Source organism: Suricata suricatta, chromosome 15 (assembly GCF_006229205.1).
Source record: "Suricata suricatta isolate VVHF042 chromosome 15, meerkat_22Aug2017_6uvM2_HiC, whole genome shotgun sequence".
NCBI lineage: Eukaryota > Metazoa > Chordata > Mammalia > Carnivora > Herpestidae > Suricata > Suricata suricatta.
Window position 1 is genome coordinate 11,271,347 of NC_043714.1, and position 15,584 is coordinate 11,286,930.

Genomic DNA, 15,584 nt, shown 5'->3' on the forward strand with positions numbered 1-15,584 from the left:
CCCCCCCCCCCCCCCCCCCCCCCCCCCCCCCCCCCCCCCCCCCCCCCCCCCCCCCCCCCCCCCGCCCCAGGCTTCCCAGGCTGTAGGAGCTGCAAGCAGATTTGCATATCTGTAACTGCTGAGCTAATGTTCTCTCCCTAGCTGGGGGCCCTGCGAGGCAACTCCAGGATCCTTTCCATCTTATTGTAAGAGTTCCTGGAAAATGAGAGGCAGCCATTGTGTCTGGCGGCTGCGGAGGCATTGTTCTCGCCCAGACGAAGCTGGCCTGCTTCTCAGCGCCTCTGGCTCCGGCTTCTACAGCCAAGGCGAGCTTCTGGGGAGTGGCCGGCCTGGCTCTTAGTCGCCTGCAGGGCTGTATAAAACCAGCCCCCCAACCCCCCCCAAATCTCCCTTTCTCCTTGACTCTCCAAAATGTAAAGTTACAAACCAACCCCCGCTTCGGTGGAGTCCCATTTTGTTCAGAACCTGCATGTGCTGAGAGAGAAAACAGGGTAACTGCCACAATGGCAACCGGGGGACAGTGCTGGGCTCTGGCCCTCGGCCCCGGCCCCCTCTTGAGAGAAGAATCCCACTGGCCGTCAGAACACATGGCGGTGGGAGGCAGAATACAATGAAAGCTGGGGAAAAACGTCCCTCTAGGTTTCAACCTTAAAGCTGTCTCTTGACGGGTGAGGTGCAAGTATCCGTTGTGTATTCCCACCAGACACCCTCTTCTTGGGGCCAGTTGCTGCGTCAACCCAAATACCACTCATGATGTCAGGGAAACAGAAGCCTTTTGTGTTTCTGGGAGATTTTAATGTGGTTTGGGAACAGGCCAAATGAGCCAAACAATGCGAACCTGTCCGTGGTGGGAAGGAACTAGGAGGCCACGGGGTACGATACGTGCAAGGAGGAAAGCAACTTTGAGATTCACTTGTTTATAGATTTGGGGCTCAAATGAAGCACTGGCTAAAAGCGCACCTCCTGCCGAGTTTCAAATGTTGCAAGTTTCAAACAGTCCTGGGCCTTTGTTAGCAGAAAGCCTAGTCAGGGTAGCTTCCCAAGCGATCCTGGAGGGCAGAACCTCGAGGAGGACGGAAGGACGGGGATCCACGGCAAGGCCACGCTGTCGGGTGGACGCGAGCCCGGAGGTCTCCCGTGCGAGTCGATGCGGCACCTGTATCCCCGTGGGAGGTATGGAGCGGGGGGCCTCTCCGTGCCCTCAGGGGGACACTGAAACAGCCACCGTAACTTGAGGATTGAGCAGACTTGAGTTTTCATAGCTGTACAAATTATCCTGGCCAGTTGGCTTGGCAGTGTGGCTAAGTGCAGTGAACAAATGCGAAGATCCTGAGCGCATAGATCCTGGGAGAAGGCAGGGTGACGGGATTTGTGGTCCCCGGCTCCAGGTAATTTTAGCTCCCCGCACCGACAACATCACCCAGAGCACGAACAGCTAAAACCAATCTTGTTTTACTTGAAGGCGAGCCATCCAGGCTTCTGGGTGATTACCAGAAAGACTTCCCCACAAAATTCAGAAACTTAGGTTAAACGACTTGCACACCAGCCTCTCCTGCATGAACACGGTCCTGATGCCACCTCTCCCGAAGGTGCCACCAGGAGCGATGGAAAAATGGCCTCTGAAGCGGTCCAGAGTAGCATCCTTGCTGCCAGCGTCCAGGGGCTGATTTCCCTCAAGGCTTAGACGCTTTGCTTGATGGATTCGAGGCAACCATTTTATGCCTCCTACATGAAGCCTCCTCTCTCTCAAGGACAAATGTCAGGGAGTCTTTCTGTGTATTAAGGACACTTTTTTTTAAAGCTTGCTAGAGAAAGGGAATAATAGGCATCATTCTTGTCCTTAAGCAGCAATCAATTGGCAAATATTTAATGTGCAGCTGGAGGGTGTGCTAGGGGGTAGGGGGAGAGGGACAAAGAGTGTAGTCAGGGTCCTTGCTCTCGAGGGCCTTTGCATGTCGCTGACGTAGTTTATATAAATAACACAGAGCTGGCTGCAATTTATAAATTTCAAAGCCTGCATGCATTATCTCAATGGACACAACTTTGAAATCCCAGGTTAGTTGTGACTCAAGAGATTCAAGATATTAAATCTCAGCAACCCAAGGTTCGCAAGTAGCTCGGTTGCATCTTTGGACTCCAAACTCAGAGGCCTTTCTGCCACACTGTGTCTCTGACAGGAAGCTCCACGCTACACAGCCCGGCAGCCCAGCACAGCGTGAGCCTGGACTCCTCTCTGAGCCTTACCTTCGCTGGTAAATTTGGAATACTAATAAATAGCGCCAATCATGATCATGCCTTCCTCGTGGTGTTGTGTGAGGATTACAAATAGCGATTGGGCAAGGGCGCCTGCTGGCTGTGCCCTTTGAGTGCCCGATGTCGACTCAGGTCATGATCTTGCAATCCGTGGGTTCGAGCCCCACGTTGGGCTCTCTGCTGTCAGCCCAGAGCCAGCTTCGGACCCTCTGCCCGCCCCCCTCACTGCCCCTCTCCCCCATTCACACACTCTCTCTCTCTCTCTCTCTCCCTTTCTCAAAAATTTAAAACAACAACAACAACAACAACAACAGTGAACATGCAAAATCCTTAGAATCTGGCCCTAAATTGACACTCAGTACATGTTGACCTTCAAACGATCATCACCTGGGCGCCTGGGTGGCTCACTTGGTTGTGTCTCAAGGTTTCTGTTCAAGTCCCGAGTTGGGCTCTGTGCTGACAGCTCAAAGCCTGGAGCCTGTCTTCAGATTCTGTGTCTCCCTCTTTCTCTGCCCCTCACCTGTTCATGCTGCCTCTCTCTCTCTCTCAAAAATAAATAAAACATTAAAAAAAATTTTAAAACGATCGTCACCTAGTGAGTTCTGAAAGAAAATGGCATCAGAGAATGGAGCCCCGGAGCACTGACAGAGTGACTGGAGTGGTCTGGCCCATAAGGAACTTCGGCAGAGGTGAGGCCGATGTTGGACCGAGCGCAGGGCTGAGCCTAGAGTGGGGAGTCAGACTGGGTATGAGGCTTCACAAACACAATGAGCGCTGGCACTTTGCACATATTCATATTTGAATGTGAATAATTTTCCTCAAAGCGTCGCAAAATACAGCGTGGTCTTATTCCCTCTAATACACTCAAATCACTTCTAGTGTATTTTATTTCAGTAAAAAATGATCATGCCTGTCCTAATTGATTTCATGATTTCGTAATAGGTGGGGGCCTTCTCCTTGAAAAATCATGTTTAAAACAAGGATTCTTTTCTTTTTAGTGTTTATTTATTTTTGAAAGAATGATTGAGTCGAGCAGGGGAGGGGCAGAGAGAGGGAGACACAGAATCTGAAGCAGGCTCCAGTCTCTGAGCTGTCAGCACAGAGTCCTACACGGGACTTGAACTCATGGACTATGAAATCATGCCCTGAGCCAAAGTTGATTGCTTAACCAACTGAGACACCCAGGTGCCCCTCTTTTTTTGTTTTTAACCAACAATGGGTCTTATGTTTATTATTTTTATCAAAGAAACATGAACATGGTTACAAAAGCAAATACTCCAGAAAGACCTATAATGAAAAGCAAAGTCCTCTACCCCAGGCCTGCCCAGAAACCAACACTTAACTACTTCTGTTGGCTGGCATTTACCTCGGTAACGATTTTCATTCCTTACCTGCTGGGTATGTAGTCTTGTTACTAAGAACATCAGGGCATGCGGAGGTTAAAAACTTTTCAACAGGGCTTCTTACCCGGGTCGCTGGATGGGCTTTGTGGCAGGGAGGTGAAGGTGGCCCCAAATCACCTGAAGTTGATACACGATTGTGTGTGCGTGCGTGTGTGTGTGTGTGTGTGTGTGTGTGTGTGTGTATTTTTCTGGAAAGAGTGTCCCTGAGTTTCATGTGGTCCTCAAAGCATCTGTGACTCCGTCTTTGAGAGGGTCGTAAGAGGCAGAAAATTCAATTCGAGTGGATCGGGGCTCTCTTAGACATGGAGAAGTGATGAAAGGCAGCCCGGAAAGCGGAAAACCCAGCTCCTAGTCAGGGGAGTACCTCCTCCCACAGGCTGCTGGGCGAGGCCCTCCTCTCTCCATTGTGCACGGGCCCACAGTCATGGCCACCTCCCACGGGCCATGGCGACGCTAACGGCATGCACGGTCCAGGCCTGTTCTGAAGCTGAATGAGATAATGCATGGAGTGCTGAGCAGGGCTGGCACAGTGTAAATACGTACATAATGTCCACTATTGTGCGCACCGACCCTGCCTGGTGACGGCCCGCGGAGAAGGCTGTCCACGTTGTATCAGCCCAACCCTTGTGTGACTTGTGCGTTTGTTTGAGTGGAATGAATTCTTTCCCTCACTCATTAGCATGGAGGCCGATAGAAATTCAGGGCAATCTGGGGCCACTCTTGATCTTGGGGTCATCAGTTCAAGCCCCACTCGGGGTAGAGAACTTACTTTAAGAAAAGAATCTGATAATACCGTTAGGCCCTTCCCCCTCTGTCCTCACACAAATCTGGAACACAGAAATGAGCCCATGTACTGCTGTCTGACTTCTGGAAGCTGGCCCTGGGACCTGAATGGCATCCCTGCCAAGCTAACCCAGGTTCCTGGGGCCCCTTGGCCACTGGACAGGACACCCACTCCTGTTCTCATCTGCCCTTTGGGACAGTCAAGCCAAACCCAATCAAAAAGGCCCTGGAGAGTTGTCCTCAGCTTTCCATCCTTATAAGGACGAAGCTCAGGTCAGAGGAGAGAGGCCTCTGCATAATGTCGCTGGCCTGAGGAGTCCGAATTTCCACCTGCCGCCATGCTGCTCGGTCACAAGTGCTGGGGCCCACACAGCGGTGGCACCCTTGGGTGCGGTGGGGGGTGGATGAGGTCTATGGGATCAGGTCCTGGGTCCCGAGGAGTGGGTGAAATGCGGGCAAACGGGTCCTCTGCCAGAAGCAGCTCTTGTTTCCAAGGCTGAGTTTCAAAGGACACAGACGGGGCGCCTGGGTGGCTCAGTCAGTTAAGTGTCCAACTTCAGCTCAGGTCATGATCTCACGGCTTGTGAGTTCAAGCCCTGCGTTGGGCTCTGCGGACAGCTCAGAGCCTGGAGCCTGTCTTCAGAGTCTGTGTCTCCCGCCCTCTCTGCCCCTCCCCCACTCATGCTCACTCGAATTTGAACTCTCTCTGTCTCTCAATAATAAATAAATATTTAAAAAAAAGACACAGAGACAAAGGTTTTGCTGATTTTAACAGCTCACACCTGGTATGGGTGAATCCGAGTCGGATATGACCGGTGACCTTACGCGAAGGGAAGATTAGGACACAGACACGGATAGATGGATGACCCTGTGAAGACACAGGGAGAAGACTGCCTTCTACGAGCCAAGGGGAGGCCTCAGAAGGAGGCTGAAAAGTACCCTGACGACACCTCCATCTTGGGTGTTAGGCCCTGGAACGGTGGGAACATAAATTTGTTTAAGCCATTCAATCGGTGGTACTTTGTTACAGCAGCGATAGCAAATTAATACCTGTGTTTTTTTTTTTTTATGAATTCATATAGTAACCGTTTACGAGTCTGGCCAAACACATCAGAAAAGGAAAAGGTAAGAAACCACCTCGCGGAAGTAAAACACAGTATGATGTCGTGGTTGATACAGATTCAGGCTGGAGTAAGTCGGGCTGAATTCTGCTCAGCCAATTCCAAGCTGTGTGCCTCAGGGCAAGCGCACCGCCTCTCTGGACCTGTTTTTCTGGATGACAGGGAGATGATGATGGTGAGGATGAGGAGGGTGTGATGGTGCTCACCTCAGAGGCCAGCAGCGAGAATTCAGTGCGTTTTCATGTGTCAAGCGTTTAGCACTGTTCTTGCACCTTGAAAGCCCTATCCGATGATTCTGTTCGTATCATAAACCTGAGACTTGGATCCCAATCTGGAGCCTCCCCCTTTCCAGATGTGTGACCTTGAGGAAGTCACCACCCCCGGGTTTGCTCCATTCGCACATGGAAGACCTCACTGACCTGTGAGGGCTGTTTCCGCGGTGGGATGTTATTATTCTAATAAATGCTGATACGAACCATTCTTCAGAGAGCAGTGGGACACCTAAGCCGTGAGGAACATAATGCTTTCTGGGGTCTCAGTGCTCTGGGTGTTCATGGTTGACAGACCCAAGTAAACTGGGAAGCCTTTAAGGAATGACCTTCCAAATGATTCCTTTAAAAAATAAAAAACACTGTACCCTTGGATTCTGTAGCCATTAATCCCAAAAGGGGGGAAAAAAAGCAAACTTCTACTTTTAAGCAGTGCAAAGTGACTGCCGTAAATCTGTTTAGGTATCAACGTGTTTGACTTTAAGAAAATGGCTGAGCTATGGGCAAGGTAATTCAAGAAGATATAAATGGCTGCATTATAATAAGCAGACACCTATTTTAAGCATGATCTATGTTTTTGAGAAAATTCATTACAATGAGTCTTACAATACCAACCTCTTCAATGAATTTTTCATGTCTGCATACCAAGATATATATAAAACGATTGTAATCATATACCTTTGGGGCAATGCTGAACACCAGCTGTTTTGGGAATGATTTATAGGTTGCCACACTCAAGGTTAATAATCAGGAGAAACAGGTTACAGTATGCAATGTATTTATGTCAGGTTAGAAGTTCAGTTAGTAGAGATAGCATGTTATAAGGAAGCACACACTTTTAATTATTTTCTAAGCACCCCCCACCCACATTTCTCTGCAATAAACTAAAAATAAATGATGTTTACACAGGGGAACTCCTCTGCCAGGCATATCTCCTGGTTACTGTTGGCTTTATTTAAAGGGGAACCGTGGCTCGGGGTTATTAGCTGTACATATGAAAACACAGCTTGAAGGTACTTAAACATCTGTGCAATGGGCCTACGTATGGGGATGATGGAGTTTTATAAACATCGAGGTAATTATACCCTTATTGAATGGCAGCGTTCGCTGCTAGGAGGATTTCTAGCAGCCTCCGCAGAGCTGTGGCGTACGCGAACCGCAAGTCGACCTCCAGAGTGCTAAGACGTTACCTGTCTCCCTTCGAAGGCAAATTATTTTGTCCATTTCACAAAAGTCTCAGAAATATTCCCTTTTTGAATTGAGATAGAAATTTCCCATGTCCTGGGAAACTTTTAAAAAAAATAATAAAGTGGGTCATCTGCATGGCTCAGTTGGTTCAGCTTCTCTGACTCTTGGATTTGGTTCAGGTCATGATCTTGCGGTTTCGTGAGTTCGAGCCCCGTGTCAAGCTCTGCATTGACAGCACAGAGCCTGCTTGGGACTCTCTCTCCCTCTCTCTCTGCCCCTCCCCTACTTGTGTATTCTCTGTCACTCTCAAAATAAATAAACTTTAAAAAATAAAAAGGTGAAATAATCAATAAAGAGAAAATAGCTACTTTTTATGCAGAATGTTGAGTTCACTGTGTACCTGGCTCATCTTCATTGGTCTGTATAAGTCTCACTCTTCTTTTATTTCTCTCTTCAATTCTCTTTTCCTCAGCTTCCCAGTCCCTCGGCTCCCTCCACCTAGAGGACAGCTTTCTAGTATGTGTATCACATATATATAGGCGTGTTAATTTTTGCTCATGTTCTTTCAAAATGAGTGTTGTTTTGTGTGCATATTTAATTACGTAAATGGCATTTTGCTATGTATCTCGTTCTACGTTTTTAACTTTTGTGACTTTATCTTATTTTGAAGAGATATGTATGGATATAGCGAGTTATTTCTCTAGTCACCTGCTGGTGAGCATTTGGGTTATTTCCAGCTTCTGGCTCTCAGAAATAAAGCTCCTACAAAGAACCATGTGCTAATTTTTAAATAGACATGTGTTTTTGTTTCTTTGGGAAAATGCATAGGAATGGAATGTCTGCACTATATGGTAGGTGTATGTTTTACTTTTTACAAAGCTGCCCAATGTATTTCAAAAGTAGTTGCATTATTTTATTCTCCTCCCAGAAGTGTCTGAATACTCTGTTTCCACCACATACTTGCCAACACTTGGTGTAGACACTCCTTTTAATTTTAGACATTCTAATAGTGGTATCTCATTATGGTTTTAATTTGCATTTCCTTAATAACGAATGAAGTTGAGTATCCTTCTTACATGCTTATTCACCATCTGGGTACCTTCTTCACTGAGATGTCTGCTCAGATCTTCTGCCCATTTGTGGAGGAGTGTGTTTGTTTTCTTTTCTTTTTTCTAAATTTTTTAATGTTTTTTAAAATTTATTTTTGAGAGACAGAGAGACAGCCTGAGCAGGGAAGGGTCAGAGAAAGAAGGAGACACAGAATCTGAAGCAGGCTCCAGGCTCTGAGCTAGCTGTCAGCACAGAGCCCGACGGGGGTCTCAAACCCACGAACTGGGAGATCATGACCTGAGCTGAAGCTGGACACTCAACTGACTGAGCCACCCAGGCGCCCCTCTTTTTTTCTTTTCTAATGTTTATTTATTTTTGAGAGAGAGAGAGAGCACGAGTCGGGGGAAAGGCAGAGAGAGGGAGACAGAGAGTCCCAAGGAGGCTCTGTGCTACCAGCAGAGAGGGTGATGTGGGACTTGAACTCACGAGCCGCGAGATCATGACCTGAGCCAAAGTTGGATGGTCAACCCACTCAGCTACCCAGATGCCCCAGGGTGTTTGTTTTCTTATACCGAATTTGAGTTATTTCTATAATCTAGATACGAGTGCTTTGTCAGATACATAAGTCATATAAATATTTTCTCCTAGCCTATAGCTTTTCCCCCCCACTCTCTTAATAGAGTTGTTTGAAGACCAGACGTTTTTAGTTTTGATGAAGTGTGATATATCAGTTCGGTTTTTAATGGATCATATTTTTGGCACTGTTGTGGACCCTGTAGTCTGTTCCATTGATCTATGTGTGTGTGTCGATGCCAGAGCCAGACTGTCTTGACCACTATGACTCTGTAATAAGCCTGGAAGCCAAGTAGTATCATCCTCCAGCTTTATTCTTCTTTTTCTTCACGGTTTTAGCTAGTCCCGTTCCTTTGTATTTCCATATAAATTTTTCAATCGACTTGTCAATGTCTACAAAAGTCCCTGCTGGGAATTCTATTGCGACTGTGTTGAATCTATAGGCTAATTTGGGCAGATAACATCTTAACAATATTGAGTCGTCCAATCCACGTACATGATATTTTCTTAAGAACTTTTTTCTCCTAACATTGAAATTTTCAAGATTAATTTATGTTGCTATATGTGGATTTACTATATTGTTTCTAACTCTGGCATAATTTCAGCATGTATTATTTTCTATTGATGCCATAACAAACTCCACACACTTGGAGGCTTACAACAGCCCAAACGTGTTCTCTGCTTAGTGTTCTGGAAGTCAGAATTTGAAGTCCGTTTTGGTGGACTAAAAGTTGAAGTGTTGGACAGACTGGTTCCTTCTGGAAGCTCTGATGGGGAGAATCTATTTTCTTCCTTTTCGGTTTTTGGCAGTTGCTTGTGTTCTTTGACTGTGGCCCTTCCCCATTTTCAAGGCCCATCACTCTGACTTCGGTCTTGTGGGCCCATTTCCCTCTCACTCTGACTCCCCTACCTTCTTCTTGTAAGGACTGTTGTGATCACATCAGGCGCACCTAGATATTTCAGGATAATCACCACATTTTAATCCTTAACTTTGCCACACCTGCAATGTCCCTTTTGCCATATAAGGTAATGGTCACAGGTTCAAGGGATTAGGACAGGGACATATTTGGGTTGTCCACATGGCACGTGCATCTACCACATTTTAGGTACACATTTTCCCAGTGACGGATACCAGCCCCCCATCCACTACAAAAACTGCTGCAAAGAGGTGCCTGGGTGGCTCAGTCGGTTAAGCATCCAACTTCAGCTCAGGTCATGATCTCACAGTTTGTGAGTTTGAGCCCTGCATCGGGCTCTGTGCTGACAGCTTGGAACCTGGAGCCTGCTTCAGATTCTGTGTCTTCCTCTTTCTCTGGCCCTGCCCCGCTTGTGCTCGGTCTCTCTCTGTCTCTCAAAAATAAATAAATGTAAAAAAAAAGTTAAAAAAATAAAGAATGCTGCAAAGAACATCCTCACTAGGTCTTATTATGGACTTATATACACATTTCCTTGAGATTTGTCCCAAGAAGAAGACTTCAAGGACACTGACGGGCGCATACACCGACTGTGGCTAGCAGTGACTGACTGCTCTCCAGAAAGATGTGCTGGTCCACCCTGTTCCAACCAGGAATAAACATCCTCTGTCTCCACATCCTCACCAACGTTGTCCATCGTCTTTCTAATTGTTGCCAGGTGTAAATTTCTGTCCTGTGGTTTTATTTGCATTTCTCTAATTACTAGTGAGTTTGAGCATCTCTCCGTGTTTGTGAGGCCTTTTGGTTTCATTTTGCAAATTTCCTGTTCAACTCCCTTTCCTATTTCTATATCAGGGTTGCCTTTTTCTGGGTAATTTGATTTTCTTTAGAAAGTCTGCCTTCAAGGGGCATCTGGGTGGTTCAGTCGGTTGAGTGTCCGACTCGTGATTTCAGCTCAGGGCATGATCTCACAGTTTGTGAGATGGAGCCCCACATCAGGCTCTGTGCTGACGGTGCAGAGCCTAACTGGGATTCTTCCTCTCTCTCTGCCCCTCCCCAACTTGTGTTCTTTCTCTTTTTCTCTCGCCCAATACAAATATACATGAAAAAAATACAAATAAAAAGAAAGCATGCCTTCAAGCCTGTATCAAAAAGGTCTTATCCTAGGTTTTCTTGACATTGTAGTTTTACCCTTCACACTTAAGTTTTTATCCATCTGGATGTCACCTCTGTAAATGTTATTACATAAAAATGCAGTGATATTTTCTTCAGAGTGAACCAGTATGCCCAGTGCTAGCTGCTAAAAATTCCATCCTTTTTCCATTGGTTTGTAACTTCCTTTCTGTGTATGTGTATGTGTAATATTCCATTAGCTTCTTTGTTCTTGTACCAATATCACACTTTTTAAATTACTATGGTTTTCTGGTATATTTTATTCCCTAATGTGGAAAATTCTTTCTCTAGTATATTCAAGATGGATTTGGATGTTTGATTCTTCCATATGCTCTTTAATATGTTATATAGTATGTTAATATTATATTCTTCCATGTGCATGTTAACATAAGTTAATATAAGTCAAATACCCAATAACTAAATATGATTACTATTGCCTCCATATCATGGGTTAATTTAGAAATATTGAGAGACCTAAACTATTAAGTTGTCCAAGGACTATCTCCTTTTTAAATCATCGACAGTGTTCTTATTAAATTCAGATTTCACCACAAAAGACTAGAGGATTTTTGGTTAATTTGGAGACAGTTCATAGGTTTTGTTGCTATTCTGGACAAAGGATTTTATTAAGACATTTCTAGTTGGCTATTTTCTGCTGTCAAAACTGCTATTTTAATAGTTTAGCAGTTTATAGTCAGTAAACTGCTCAAATCTAGCCTCTTCCATAAAGATGGGGTCATTTTTTCCATCCAGTTTCACACACTATTTTTTAAAGGAATCGAATACCTTAGAACATCTTTTGAACACCACATTTCCAGAAAGAGTGTAGTATCATAGTTTATGCTTGCATGGTTGTTCCAAAGTTATTCTAAGCATTTGCTAGGTCTTAGCTCATTTGAAAGTTCTGATTCTTTTCACTGAAACATTTGAGGGGACCCGTCATTAGGCCTCATGCTGGGAAAAACTGGGATCCGAATAAATTTCTATTGTATCCAATGGCTATGAACTATTCCATTGCAAAACTTACTCCAGAGATGCGACAGTCCAGAAGGAGTCAGCCTTTAGTGCCTCTCTTTCCACCCTGAGCATGTTGGAGCTGGAAAAAAATGAGGAAACCAAGTCCAACCCACTCAAGTCCCAGATGAGGAAACTGCCCATTCCCAGCCCACATGGCGAGAAGCAGGCATTAACACACAGGTTATATTAACTTATATTAACTTATGTTAACACACACTAACTCTCTTTTCACCAGCTCACAAAGTCCCTCCTCCACCTTTACACAGGTGAAGTTCAATTACAGTAATCATCAAATAAAGGAAGGGGCAGATACATCCTACATAATAACTAACACTATATAATTTTATATAATATATAAATAGTATAATAAATATTATTATTATAAATATATAATTTTAGATGTTCCTCCTTAAAACTCCCATCAATTCAGAAAAGCATAGATTATGATAGTTAACATCATTGATCCCAGCCATAAGCATTTATGTGCATTATCTCATTTAATTCCTATACAAGACCTAATATGGGTTGTTATTCTCGTCATTTCTATTTTATTTTATTTTTAAAAAATGTTTATTTTTGAAACAGAGAGAGAGAGTGGAGAGGGGCAGAGAGGGAGGGAGACAGAATCCCAAGCAGGCTGTCAGCACAGAGCCTGACACAGGGCTCAAACCCACAAACTGTGAGATCGTGACCTGAGCCAAAGTTGGATGTTTAACTGACTGAGCCACCCAGGCACCCCTCATTTCTATTTCATAGATGAGGAAAGAGATCAGAAATGTCAAACAATCTGCGAAAGATGCCAGTCGCAACTAGAAAGTGGCAGATTCAGGACTTGAATCAAGAACTCTCTGATATGTGAGTCTGTGTCTCTAACCATTTCCCTGCAGGTGGCCAATTTTCTTACCTTCATTTTACAGTTATGGACCCAAGGTGCAGCCCAATGTGCCAGCGTTCTCAGTTACAACTTAGAGTAACCAGTTTTGACTCATAAAGGAAGACTTATTAAAACTCAAGACTCCAGATTTCGAGTATTGCAGTCCTAAGATGTACCCCAGGAGATTTCCTGGGTCCCATCCAGGGTCTCCTCTGTCGCATTGTGGATCTGCAACTCCATTTCCTCCTTGTAAGGAGATCAATTACTTCAGAATCCATAAAACCCGCACACACGCACGTACACACACACACACATTTTCTCTCTCTTTTCCATCTCTTTTTTTGCTTCTTCATCCAATGGCAGGAGAGTCATGAAATGGGCAGGTGTGAGTCTCAGCTTCAAATCAAATGGGACCAATACTACCTAACCTGGAGTAAGGATTCTTTCCTTGGTTATTAAGACCTCTAAACAAAAGCCAGTGCTTTGGGATTGGAAAACAAAATGGTTGCAAGTGATCATGCGATCATACCATTCACATGCCCACCCTCTACATATGTAAAAGAACACTACCTGTTGATTGCTAGCTCAGAACATTCTGTGTACCCCAAGCCATGAGCTTCAATGGCATGAGCTCACCACTTTGATAGGTTACAAATAGTCATATACTGACAATGTCATTTGGTTCAGTTTAAAAGCAAACATTTTTTCTTTTATAGTTGCTAGAACCAAGTCTTCAGTAGATTATTCTGCTGTTCCATAAAGGCACCTGCATCTTTTTAAAAAAAATTTTAATGTTTATTTATTATCAAGAGACAGACAGAGACAGAGCATGAGCAAGGGAGGGGCAGAGAAAGGAAGACACAGAATCCTAAGAGGCTGCAGGCTCTGAGCTGTCAGCACAGAGCCTGACGCAGGGCTCAAACCCACGAACTGTGAGATCCTGACCTGAGCTTAACTGACTGAGCCACCCAGGTGTCCCTGCACCTGCTTCTAAGCCATGAGTTGCATGGTAAAACTGGGGAATCTTGTGGACATTGGCCATTGTCTTCTTTCTGTCAGAAGTATGTGCCTTGGAGAGAAGCAACTTACGTGAATGAGACATAGTGTGTGATTAATAAGACACTGGGTCACGTAGAAAGAAGCACTGTAGGAAGGAAAGCGAATGTAATCCCGACTAAGTGTTTATACCAGGGAAGATGAATCACTAACTCTTCAATTATAGAAAGAGTGCAGTGTGATGACCCAGCTCCCAGGAGGTTGGCTGCCCCTCCTTGGGTACGGCACTGCATTGCCACTTAGGGTAACTCACTGCGGCAGACGAGCTGGATGCTCTGCCAGCTGAGGATGTGCCCATGCTTTTGAGCACGTGCTTAGCTTCCCTTCCTCCCTCATAAACCTGTTGGGTGAACACAGGGCTGCTGGGGACAGTGGTTGACAGATACCCAGGAAATAAATCACATGTCCACCGTATTAGCAAAAGCCTCCTCCGCCCCACGAGGAGGCTTTTGGTGCATATTTACCTGGCCCCCCCCCCCAGGCCTATTCTTAGAGGCCAGTCCATAGACTTGCCTTAATCTGGTCACCAACTCGTAAATTTTACACTTTCCTGTTTCCCTACCATATGGCCCAGCGATTAACCACTACCTAGACAGACTGACCTCAGCTCTTCCTCTCTCCTTTGAGGTAAGATAGAGGATGAAAATCAGCCAAGGTTATATTGATTGGGAAGATTTCTTAACTGTATTTCAAGGCCACCCCCGAGTCGCACGTAACTCTTCAGCAGCCCACATCCGGCTGGCAGCAGTATTTTGTGCACAACCATGTAGGCACGGATCGATTTTTTCCACTCAGTCAACTGATCGGAGGATGTTCCATGAAGCCCAGGTGTGGGTTGAGGGAAGGGTCAGAATATAATAGGAGGATGCGGACGGCGAGTGTGAGCCATCTGCTCAGACAATTTTCTTATGCCTTCGGGATCTATTCGGCATGAATGATGGGCGCTTCTGGGAATGGCTGAATTATGGCCAGGGGGATGAGACGTGCCCCACTTTGTAAAGTGCAGTTCAGGTTTACCTGGTGTTCTATCCTTTGAGTTTCAACATCCCTCAGGATCCAGTAGCAATACCTGTTTCGCAAAAGAGAAAGAATTCTTGCCAAGAGGTTGTGGCTTTGCTTCTAAAACCTAGGTCCCTGCTGTGACACTGCAGGAGCCCAGTGAGGTTTCGTATAGTTTCCACACCAGCTGCTGACGCTTTGGTCCCTTTGGATCTCCTGTCATAAGGCTCAAGTGCAAGGGCTGTTGCTGCCGCAGACCAGTCAAGTTGCAGAGAGATGAGCTGGGCCTTCCTTAAGGTGAGTAGCCTTTCAAGTTACCTGGTACGTGGAGGGGTGGGGGGTGCAGGCTACCAAACGTCACATGTGTTGCATCCAAACTCCAAAGAAGTTCACAAAGCATTGTGCTGCTTTCTTAGGGACTGTGAGGTGCAAGTTAGTTCTTCACTTTTGAGATGATACTCCTTCAGGCCCTGAAAATCCTCCCAGAAACTTACTGATGTGGCCTTTATTTTCATGGGATATATCTGATACCTTTGGCTTACATATATCTTACCAAGACATCATTGGCACCTGCCATTTTCTGCAAGTTTTATCATTATGATGTTATCAGTGCAGCAGATCAGCGTGATGTCTTTTGGGAAAGAAATGACTAGTGATCCTTTGGTAGAGCCTGGAGCAAGATGTTGAAAGCAAACCAGGCAAAAACAAACGTCTAATGTTCTCTATTTGTTGAATTTGTTGAGGTCGAGAAAAAAGTACGCACTTTTTTTAAATTGTTTGCTTTACTTTTATTATTTATTTGTTTATTTGTCTTGAGAAAGAGAGAGAGGGTATGAACGGAGAAAGGGCAGGGCAGAGAGAGAGAGAGACAGAGAGCGAGAGAGAGAGCATCTTAAGCAGGATCCACGCCC